The 11,519-nt window shown below is 46.7% G+C and overlaps 1 pseudogene; it reads right to left on the bottom strand.

The window, feature by feature from the left end:
• Positions 1-10,719: 10,719 nt before the first annotated feature.
• Positions 10,720-11,302, bottom strand: LOC110305907 (annotated as a pseudogene).
• Between the last annotated feature and the right edge of the window lie 217 nt (positions 11,303-11,519).

Genomic DNA, 11,519 nt, shown 5'->3' with positions numbered 1-11,519 from the left:
TGTGGTGGGTTGATGTTCCTCTCCCTCCACTGGAAGTCCTGCTTGGCTATAGGAGGTGGTCACTTCAGTCTTCATATCTCCCTGCTGGTAGGAATCTCAGCTAGGGTCACCCCTATAGACTCCCCAGAGCCTCCCCTGTCCTAGGTCTCCAGCTGCTTCCCACTAATAAACCAAATAACCAATTTTTAAAAATGAGATACAGAGAATTCTCAACAGAGGAGTATTGAATGGTAGAGAGGCATTTAAAGAAATGTTCAGCATCTTTAGTCATCAAGGAAATGCAAATCAAAACAACCCTGAGATTCCATCTTATACCCATTGAAGTGGCTAACATCAAAAACGCAAGTGACAGCTCATGTGGATAAGGATGTGGAGCAAGGGGAACACTCCTCCATTGCTGGTGGGAGTACAAACTTGTACAACCACTATGGAAATCAATTTGGTGGTTTCTCAGAAAATAGGGAATAGTTCTAACCCAAGACCCAGCTATACCACTCCTGGGCATATATCCAAAAGATGCCCCACAATATCACAGGACACTTGCTCAACTATGCTCATAGCAGCTTTATTCATAATAATCAGAAACTAGAAACAACCCAGATATCCCTCAACTGAAGAATGGATAAAGAAAATGTGATACATCTACACAATGGAGTACTGCTCATTTATAAAACAAACAAACAAACAAACAAACAAAGACATCATGAAACTTGCAGGTAAATGGATGGAACTAGACAATACCATCCTGAGTGAAGTAACCTAGGCCCAGAGAGACATTTATGGTGTGTCACTTATAAGTGGACATTAGTTATAAAGTACAGGATGACCATGCTACAATCCACATATTCAAAGACGCTAAATAACAAGGCGGGCTTAAGGGAGAATGCTTGAATCTCACTTAGAAGGAAAACAAAATAGTCATCAGAGGTGGGTGGAGGGAGGGAACTAGGTAGGAGAGGGGGTGTGGAGGAGAATGGGGTTAGGGAACAGGTGTAGGGAGTTGGGGCAGGGAAAGTGTTGGGTGTGAGAATAAAATGCTTTTCTTTGGAAGAAAATGTGACCTTCAAAGAGCGTAATAGAACAAATGCTTCATGCTGGCCGTCACATCAAAGAACGCACTTAAGAGAGGCCAGGTACATTTGTGAGACCAGACTCAAAATGGGAAGTCCCTGCAGAGCCATACAACAAAGAGAGAGGCCCAGCAGGTGGAGCCCTCCCCCTCCCCAAATAATTCTACCATCTGCTTTATACATCAAGTTCTCACTTCAACAAAGGCTTCTTCTACAGCTAAAAATAAGTCAGAAACCATGTCTCCTGGGGGAATTTATTCAGAGACAACGTGAGTCTGCGAGTCGGGAAAAGGCTGCTGTAGGGAGGAATCTCTGAGGCAGAGTTTGGAGAGCAGACCGGAAGAGTTTCACCGGACACCAGCGGGTTGGCCGGGAAGATGAGGGGACGTTCCATGGAGAGCTGTCAGGAATTACTCTAAGTAGGAAAGGAAATAAGAATAAATGAGCAACAGAAAAAAAGATGCATCTTTGGAGAAAGAGGAGGGCTGGACTGATGGACAGAACCCACCTAGACAGCCTGAGGAGTTGGGGGCTAAGGCCCCATAGTCCATCTGTCTTGTTCACGGTACTGATTTGCAAGTGTTCTAGAGGCAGACATAGGTGGGTCTCTGTGAATTCCAGGCCAGCCTGGGGTCTACAGAGCAAGTTCTGGGCCAGCCTGGTCTACATAGCAAGTTCCAGGCCAGCCTGATCTACATAAGGAGACTGTATCTCAAAAAAACCCTGAGGGCTGGCGAGATGGCTCAGTGGGTAAGAGCACCCGACTGCTCTTCCGAAGGTCCAGAGTTCAAATCCCAGCAACCACATGGTGGCTCACAACCATCTGTAATGAGATCTGACGCCCTCTTCTGGTGCATCTGAAGACAGCTACAGTGTACTTACATATAATAATAAATAAATAAATCTTTAACAAAAAAAAAAAACCCTGAAACTATAAAAATAAACTCTCTCTCTCTCTCTCTCTCTCTCTCTCTCTCTCTCTCTCTCTGTGTGTGTGTGTGTGTGTGTGTGTGTGTCTCATATGTGAATGGTGTGGGTAGAAGTAGACCAAGCACAAATGCAACAACCTTGTTCCTTGCTGTCCACCTTGTTTGAGACAGGATCTCTTCTTGCTCACCCATGAAGTATGCCAGGCCTCCTTGCCTGTGAGCTTTCAGGGATTCTCCCCCTCCTGTTTTACCAAGGAGTGCTAGGATCACAGATGTGAACTACCATGCCTGGGTAAATTTGGGTTCTAGGGATTCAACCTCACATCTGGATACAGGATGCTGAAGACATAGACAGAGAGAGGCCAAGGTTGTCTTATATGTGCATGCCTGTGTGTGTGTGTGCTCGCACATGCACGTGCATGTGTGCAGGTACACAAGGAGTCCAGAGGAACTCAGGTGTCATTCTTTGGGCACCGTCTATTTAAATCACACATGCACGCGTACGCACACACATACACACACACACAAAACAAACAAACAAAACAAAACAAAACAAAACAAAACAAAAAAAACCCAGAGTCTCTGATTGGCCTCACCCAGTGGGTTAGGTTGGTGAGCCAGGAGCCCCAGTGATCCACCCTCCCAGCGCTGGGGTTATAAGCATTTGTTACCATGACTGGTATTCCTTACATGGGTTCTGAGTATTCATCACTGAGCATAGTGTTCAATGGAGCTAACTCCCCAGGCCCTGCCCTCCCATGATGACATCATGGGCCCCAAAAAGACCAAGTGACAGCAGACTGGAACCATGAGCCCAAATAAGTCTTCCCTGTAAACCAGTCATCTCAGGTGTGTGGTCACAGTTAAGGAAAGCTAACACAATTCAGAAACGTCCATGGTCAGAAGGATGGGCAAAGCCTGCCTGTCTCTTCAACAGGAGCTTCACTGATGAACAAAGTCTCAAGGGCCAGCTCTGTAGTTTATCAGAGAAAAGAGTTCTTCCATTTGGCATCATGATGAGAAATCGCTTTCCCAGAAACCTCCTGGTATAGTTTTGAATGTAAAGTGTGTCTGACAGGTTCATGTATTTCTTCTATACTTGGTCCCCAGCTGGGGACTCTGTTTTGGGAGTGTGGCGCCTGAGGAAGATGACCTAGCTGGCTGGGATAGGTCACTGGGAGTGTCCCAGTTCAGCTTGTTCTGCTAGCTGAGCTGGCCACAGCAAGAGCTCTGCCACACACAGCCACTGCCTCCCAGCCCCTCCCCCTGCGTGTCACACCTTCCGTGCCTAAACTGTCTGAGCCCTCTGAAACTCGGAACCAAAGGGAATGGCTCTCCAAAGTTATTCTGACACAAGCTTTAAAAGTCATCTGGGAAGAGGGAACCTTAGTTGAGAAATTGCCTCCATAAGACAATGACCTTGGGGTATTATCTTGATTTGTGATTGGTGTGGAGCCTAAACTAATGGGTGTGGGGCCTCTTTTGGTCCTGACCTATGTGAGAGAGTGAGCTGAGCAAGCCGTGGGGAGCAAGCCAGTGAGCATCATCCCTCCACTGGCCTCTGCATCAGTGCCAGCCCTGGCTTTCCTCAGTGATGGAGTGTGATCTGGGAATTGTAAACTGAAATAAACCCTTTCCTCTCCAAGTTGTTTTTGGTCATGATGTTTGTCAGGAAAATAGACCACGAACCAGGACGGTGGTGTATGCCAAGTCCTTTGTCACAACAACGGGACAGGTCCCATGGGGCCTTCCAGGCCAGAACTGAGTCATGAGAGCACAATAGGTCCCAGGATTGCAAAAGGCAGGCTCAGGCTGATGCAATGCTTGTCAGCTGTGTCGAGAATATTTAAGTCTGAGGGAGAAGACAAGAAAAATAAACTAAGACACAAACAAGGAGGAGCAGGCCAGGTTGCCGGGGCATGCTCAGCAGAGACAGCAAGTTGGCAATTTGTGGGGCGCACTAGATGCCTATAAATGAAACCCAGGTGCTGTCAGGTAAGAATAAGGCACAGAGGAAGGTTACTTGTAGCTAGAGAGGCCTTGGGACTGGAGAAATGGCTCAGTAGTTATGAGCACGAGCTGTTCTTCCCGAGGACCCAGGTTCAATTTCCAGCACACATGTGGCAACTTGCAATTATCTATAACTCCAACTCCAGTTCCAGGGGAGCTGACACAGTGTATAGGATAGCTAGCACACACTGCCATACAGGGGAAACAACTGTCTGCATGAAATAAATTTCTTTTAAAGGCATTGAAACTCTGAGGAGGTAAAACTCTGCCAACCCCAGCCTGATTGGCAGTTGTCATCCTCACATCTGACCCCACAGAGACTCCAGTATGATGCTGCTAGTTCCTCCCCAGCTGCCTGGTAGGTTTCTGGTACTCATTAGCTCTATTGAGGTATACTTGGACCAGTGTCAGCACACAGCCTATACAAGACCTTGAGTCAAGGGTGGCCTTGAACCTCCGATCTCCCTACCTCCACCTCCCAGGCACTGGGATTACAGGCATGCGCCACACCAGGATTTTACACCGTACTGGGAACTGAACGGCTCCATGTATGCTGGGCCAGCATTGCCAACTGAGCCGCATCCGCAGTCCCTTGCTGTGAATTTGAAGAGGAGTCAATAAACATGTAATAAGCATCTTAAATTTGTCTGTGAGTCACGACCTCTGGACTACTTGCCTGAGAAAGGACTCAACGGCTGTTCCTACACCCAGATAATTCTACTGGTGACAAACAATACTGACTTGTCTGTCCCCTAGGGCTGGAAATGCAGCTATGGAAGCTAACCAGAGCTCTGTTAGGCAAAGGGGAGGGTAGTTGCTGGCCAGAAGCCTGAAGGCATCAGAGTTCCAAGTCAGAGACCCTGAGTTCATTTTGGACAAACGGAAGAACTCTTTTCTCTGATAAATTACAGAGCTGGCCCTTGAGAATTTGTTCATCAGTGAAGCTCCTGTTGAAGAGACAGGCAGGTTTTGCCCATCCTTCTGACCATGGACGTTTCTGAATTGTGTTAGCTTTCCTTAACTGTGACCACACACCTGAGATGACTGGTTTACAGGGAAGACTCATGGGCTCATGGTTCCTGTCTGCCGTCACTTGGTCTTGTTTGGGGCCCATGATGGCATCATGCATTATGTCAGGGAGCACGGAAAAGAGAAGGCCTGCTCATCTGATGACAACAGCCGTGGGGGATGGGATGGGAGGGGTACTGAGGTCCTGATATCCCCTTCATGGGCATATACCCAGTGACCCAATTTCTTTCTACCAGGTCCCACCTTCTGAAAGTTCTACTACTTTCCAAAAGTACCACAGGCTAGTCCCAAGCCTTAAACACATGGCCTAAGGCAGACAGTTTAGCTCCAAACTGCAGCCTGATCACTTAGTCATTATACAACAACAATTTCCTTATAAGCCAGAAGTGAAGGCTCACAGCTTGTGACCCCAACATTCAAGAGGTTGGGATGAAAGGGTTGCTGTGAGCTGTCCAGCCTAGGCTACAGTGTAGGAGCCTATCCCCAAAAAAGATAATAAAGAGATTTATCGAACACTTACTGTATGCTGTGAGCAAAATAACGGCCAAGGCATAGATAGTGGCTGTCAGATCTAACTCCAGCATTCAAGTAGCAGATACAGACAGATCTCTGACGGTTCCAGACTAGCCTGGCCTACACATCGAGTTCCAGGATAGCCAAAACTACAAAGAGAGACTCTGACTCCAAGTAATGAGAATAATAAAATAAATAGCTATAAGTGTATAGCCCAGTTCTCTTAAGAGTTTTCTTATGGGTCTGTGAGAGGGCTCAATGGGTACGGTAGTTTGCTGCAAAGCCTGACAACCTGAGGTTAATCCCTGAGACCTGCATGGCAGAAGGAGAGAACCAACTCCACACCTTGTCTTCTACAGTACAGACACCTAAATACATACTTTTTTTTTTTTCAATTTTAAAGAGTTGTCTTAGGGTTTCCATTGCTGTGAAGAGACACCATGACCAAGGCAACTCTCATAAAGGACAATATTTAACTGGGGCTGGCTTACACTTTCAGAGGTTCAGTCCATTATCATCATGGCAGGAAACATCATTGTGCAGATATAGTGCTGGAGGAGCGCTGGAGGAGCTGAGAGTTCTACATCTTCATCGTAAGGAAGCCAGGAGCAGACTATCTCATGGGCAGCTAGGAGGAGAGTCTCAAAGGCCACCTCCACAGTGATACACTCCAACAAGGCCACACCTCCTAATAGTGCCACTTACTCCCTGGGCCAAGCATATGCAAACCACCACAAGAGTCTTTTTTTGTTTGTTTGTTTCTTTTTTCTTGTTTTTTGTTTTTTTGGTGTTTAGCTCTTAGGCACTACATATCAGCATTGTGAAGCTCAAATCCCGAATCACATCTCTTACTACCAACTTCCTGTCCCTTTATCGGTCTCATCCACCTAACTAGCCTCTGTGGACATTTCCAGAACACTGTTCCCTGGTGAGCACCAGTGTCCCTATTCCTATTGTCTGTGTTTACCGGAAACCTGCAGACAGACATCTGAGGACTCCATCTTGCAAAGACTGCACCCTGTGTCCAGATGGCCTGGGGGGACAGGGACACACACAAATCAGGAAGTGCCTTGACTTGCTATCCCCTGCTGGCACCCAGAGGCCAACACAAGAGGGATGGGGACCCTGAAGGCTCCTTTGCCAGGGACATCTGGGCGGAGGCTTCAACACTAATTTGCTGTGGTCAGCAGCAGCTTCCAATAGAAAAAAAATGAGCCCACCCAAGGCAAAACAGTCTCCAGGAACATAGCCAAGGCCTCAGGGAGCTACACGAGTCTTCCAGGTCCCCACTGAGAGTGTGACAGCAGGTCAAATCACAGTACAAAAACCCCATCTGCTTTCTCTGCATGCTCCAAGCTGCTCAGAACCGCGTGAAGAGAGAAAGGACCATGGCCTGCTGCCTGACTATGTTACATGCCCAGCAGGCCTTCCACAGGGCAATCCTGCTTGGTCACCTTCCTGCCCCACCCCCTGACACAGCTGTCCCAAGGATTAATGCCACCCCCTACCCCATTGCCCACCTTCTCTTCACACTTGGCCTAGGCCTTGAAATCTAGTCAACAAACATGACTGAGGGGCCTACTTGGCCCTGGAGCCATGGGATGAATCAGGCCTTGTTCCTGTCCTCACAGGGTCATGGGGGCCAGGAAAGAACACCCAGTAGGCCTGGTTGGTCAGCTGGCCATCCCAGGCTAGCCTCAAAACTTTCCCCTCAGCCCACTCAGCACCGATCACCCACCCAGGACTGTGCCACGGTGACTGAGCTCCGTGACGACTATGCCCTAACCGCTCCTCAGAGCATTTACTTATTTCTTTTTCTTTTTCCATTTTCATATGTGTGCGTGGTGTGCATGCATTTACACACATGTTTTCCCGTTTACCTTACTCGTTTGAGGTACGGCCTGTCAATCAAACCCAGAGCTTGCCACGACGGCTCATCTTCCTAGCCAGCAATGGGGTCAGGGGTGGGGAACCCAGCTCCACCTTCTAAGGCTGAAATTACAGGTGGGCCAAAACCCCAAGCAATATTTATAAACTTACTTGGGTTCCTGGAATCTGAACTCTGATCCTCACTTTGCAAGGCAAACATTCTTACCATTGAGCCACCCCACCCCCACCCCACCGCAGCCCTTCTCAAGTTATTTATTCTTCTCTGTAACCTCTTTTCCCCACAGCTGAGCTCTCTTCACTCCTTCATCTACCCTCTTAAAAGACACGCCCCCCCCAAGACTCTACCAGCTAAAAAGCCTTGGATGGACCCCAATTTCTTTGGGCCCTTCTCATTGGCCCCTTGCCTTATGCTGTCCAAGCTCCTGAAGAAATAATCTATTCAACTTCATCCTACTGTATAGCCCCAGCTGCCCTCAAGTTCAGGACAGTGCAGCCTCAGGGTCCTCCTCTTTGCTGGGCACTCTGCTCTCCAGTTCACTTGTGTCTAGGGTCTCCTGTGTTTTGTCACATACCTTAAAGGAAGCTGTTTTTTGTGTCCTTTCAGAGCTGGGAACACAGGATCTGGAGCGCATAAAGCAAGGGCTTTATCACCGACCTAAGCCACAGCCCTTGAGGAAACTGTGTTGCAACCATCAATGACCCCTCAATGACTAAGCCTAATGGCTTCCTGAAGTGTCTGAGCCTACTCACGGAAGCACACCCCCGTCACCTTCTCAGTAATATCCAATCTGCTTATTGAAAATAGAGTCATATATCAGAGATACTACAGAGGAAAGAGGGCGTCCTTGTCACCCAACTCTCCTTTCTGGGTTGACACATTTTTTTTCCTTTTTTAAAAAACATTTATTCATTGTGTGTATGCACATGCACACACACATATACACATGAAGGCCAGAGGACAGCCTGCAGAAGTGAAATTTGGCCTCCACAGGCCCTGCACAAATGTAGTACATGAACGTACAGGCAAGCAAAGCACCCATTTGCATGAAATCCAAATAAAGGCAAATAAGTAGAGAAGTAAATGTTTCTAAATCTTTATGGAAAATGGGGCTAGAAAGGTGGCTCAGTGAGCAGAGTTTGCTCTGTAAGCATGATGGCCTGCGTTCAAATCCCCAGCAACTGTGTGGCAAATGTGCGTGGTAAAAACTCCTACAACTTCAGTGCTGCGGAAGAGAAACAAGCCTGCAGGCCATGCCGACTCATCAGCAAGATACATCAGTGAGCTGACCCTTCCGACAGAGCAAGACCCCATCTCAAAACAAGTAAGCAAATAAACAAACAAACAAATAAATAAATAAGGTGGACAGGCGGCAGCGGCAGAGATGGCTCAGAGATTAAGAACACTTACTGCTCCTGCAGACTATCCAGGTTTGATTCCTAGAACCCAAGTTGTGTGGTTCACAACCACCTATAACCCCAGATATGTGGTATCCAATGCCTTCTTCTGGCCTATGAAAGCAGGGGTGTGCACGCACACGTGCATGCACAGCACACCTCCCCACACACCCACACACACACCCCACATGCTAAAAATAAATTTTGAAGAAAAATGATTAGGTTTAGCCATTAACCAGACAGGCACACAGTACACATACACACACCACACAGCCACCCCCACACAGCCACCCACACACAGCCACCGACCCAAACAGTCACTCACCCATACAGCCACCCCCACACAGCCACTGACCCACACAGCCACCGACCCACACATCAAAATGTAGAATGTAGACCACATAACAAGAAAAACAAAACCCAGAATGGTTTAGAATTTCTCATTAGGAGCATTGATTGCTTAGAAGAAAATGCGTCAGAGTTCTCGGGGAAAAGTATTTTCAACTCAGAATTCTATAAAAAGCCACAGCATCAGCTCACCACAAGAGAGGGGTGGGTGTGCGAGCTGGAGAGATGGCTCAGCAGTTAAGAGCATTTGTGCTCAGCACCTATATCACATGGCTCTGATTGCCTATATCTGTTCCAGAGGATCTGATGCCCTCTTCTGGCCTCCTAGCTACACAGATGTGGTACACAAATAGACATGCACATGTGCATGAACACACACACCATACACACACATGAACGTGCGCGTAAATAGATCTTTTCTTTAAAAGAGGATGGGAAGTTCATGAAATAAATGAATTAGCAGTAAATATAATTTAAAATTTTGTAATGAAAACAAAAAGGTTGTCCCATATTAGGTGTGAAAAGAAAAATAAAATCTAAAAAATTAAATAAAAACTTAATTAAAAATCCTTTATTTCCAATTGGATTAATTACATTTTTGCTTGTTTTCCTTTCTTTTTTGTATTTTTAAGAAATGCACACATTGGACAGTGGTGGCTTATACCTTTAATCACAGCACTTGGGAGGCCGAGGCAGGCAGATTTCTGAGCTCGAGGCCAACCTGGTCTGCAGAGTGGGTTTTAGGACAGCCAGGTCTACATAGAGAAACCCTGTCTAGAAGAAAAGAAATGCACACATGTGGGTGGTAGATGAGGAGAGAACCAACCAACTCCTACAGGCTACACACACACACAAACACACACACACACACACACACACACACACACACACACACACTGTGGCATGTCTGTATGGGCATACTCGTATCCACAATAAAACAATTTCTCCCCTCCCCCTCTTTTCTTTTCTTCTTCTTCTCCTTCTTTCTTCTTCTTCTTCTTCTTCTTCTTCTTCTTCTTCTTCTTCTTCTTCTTCTTCTTCCTCCTCATCCTCCTCCTCTTCCTCCTCCCCCTTCTTCTTCTTTCTCTTCTTCTTCTTTTGTTTTTTGAGACAGTGTTTCTCTGTGTAGCCCTGGCTGTCCTGGAACTCACTCTGTAGACCAGGCTGGCCTCGAACTCAGAAATCCGCCTGCCTCTGCCTCCCAAGTGCTGTGATTAAAGGCGTGTGCCACCACTGCCCAACTTATTTAAAACTTCTTAAGTGAAAACATCACTCCATGTGATTACATTTTTTCCCCATTTTTTTTGATACAGGATTTCTCTGTGGAGTCTTAGCTGTCCATGGCTCTGTCCTCTGCTTGCTTGAGCACAGAGATTAAAGGCATGCATCGCCACACACACCCCAGCTCAATTATTATATTTTCTTTTTATCATTTTCTTTTTTTTTCAATATATAAATCTTTTATTCTCCCCAAAGAGCCCAAATTGTACTTGTGATCAGGATCTCATTTCTAGAGTCAGGAAACTGAGGCCTCCTCACTCTTCAGCCTGCTGCACGGTTCCCTTCTCAGACACATAGATGCCGTTCAAAAACTTCCTGAGATCCTTGTTTTTAACTGCTGTGGCTTGCTGAATCAGAGCGGCTGAATTTGAAACAAGTTCAACATCATTTCCTTCAAGGATTAACGCATCCTTCTGGGCTTGAGAGACAGGACAAGCAACACCTGTCCTCATCCGAACCCTGCAGATGGATTTTTCACCCAAGAAATTTCTGAATAACGACCCATTCTCACCCATTCTCCTGAATAACGACCTTGATGAGGAAGTGAGCATACACAGACCTCATCTTGTAACAGAAGCCCAGCGCGACACCCTTGATCATGTTCTGAACATGACTGTAGATGGTTCTGACGGTGGCCGGTTCCTTTCTGTTACCCCACCATTTGTCAACCTGGAGCCTTTTGCTTTTCTTTCCAAGAAGACTCAGCTCCACATTGATGTGATTGAAGTCCCTCCACAGAGTCTCCCTGGGGCCCTTCACAATGACTGTGTGCCCCTTCAGAGTGATGTCAACATTTTCGGGAATGTGGACAGTCTCATTGCTGAGAATGGTCTTCATCCTCGTAGTAGATGGGGCAAAAAAAGCCTTTTTATCATTTTCATTCACGGTTCCTGAACATAGCTTCTGCTCGAGGCAGGTCATAGAGACTGGATCATACAATCTGCAATCCCCAGATTTTTCCCTCTCACCCCTGACCCTGACTTGGAGCTGACCATAAAGAAATCCTTCGTTTGGAGCTGTGATGAAAGGATGGACCATCTAGAGACTGCCATAT

Source organism: Mus caroli, chromosome 11, assembly GCF_900094665.2.
Source record: "Mus caroli chromosome 11, CAROLI_EIJ_v1.1, whole genome shotgun sequence".
Lineage (NCBI taxonomy): Eukaryota > Metazoa > Chordata > Mammalia > Rodentia > Muridae > Mus > Mus caroli.
The sequence above is the reverse complement of the archived record's forward strand: the minus strand, read 5'-3'. Positions and strand labels throughout refer to the sequence as shown.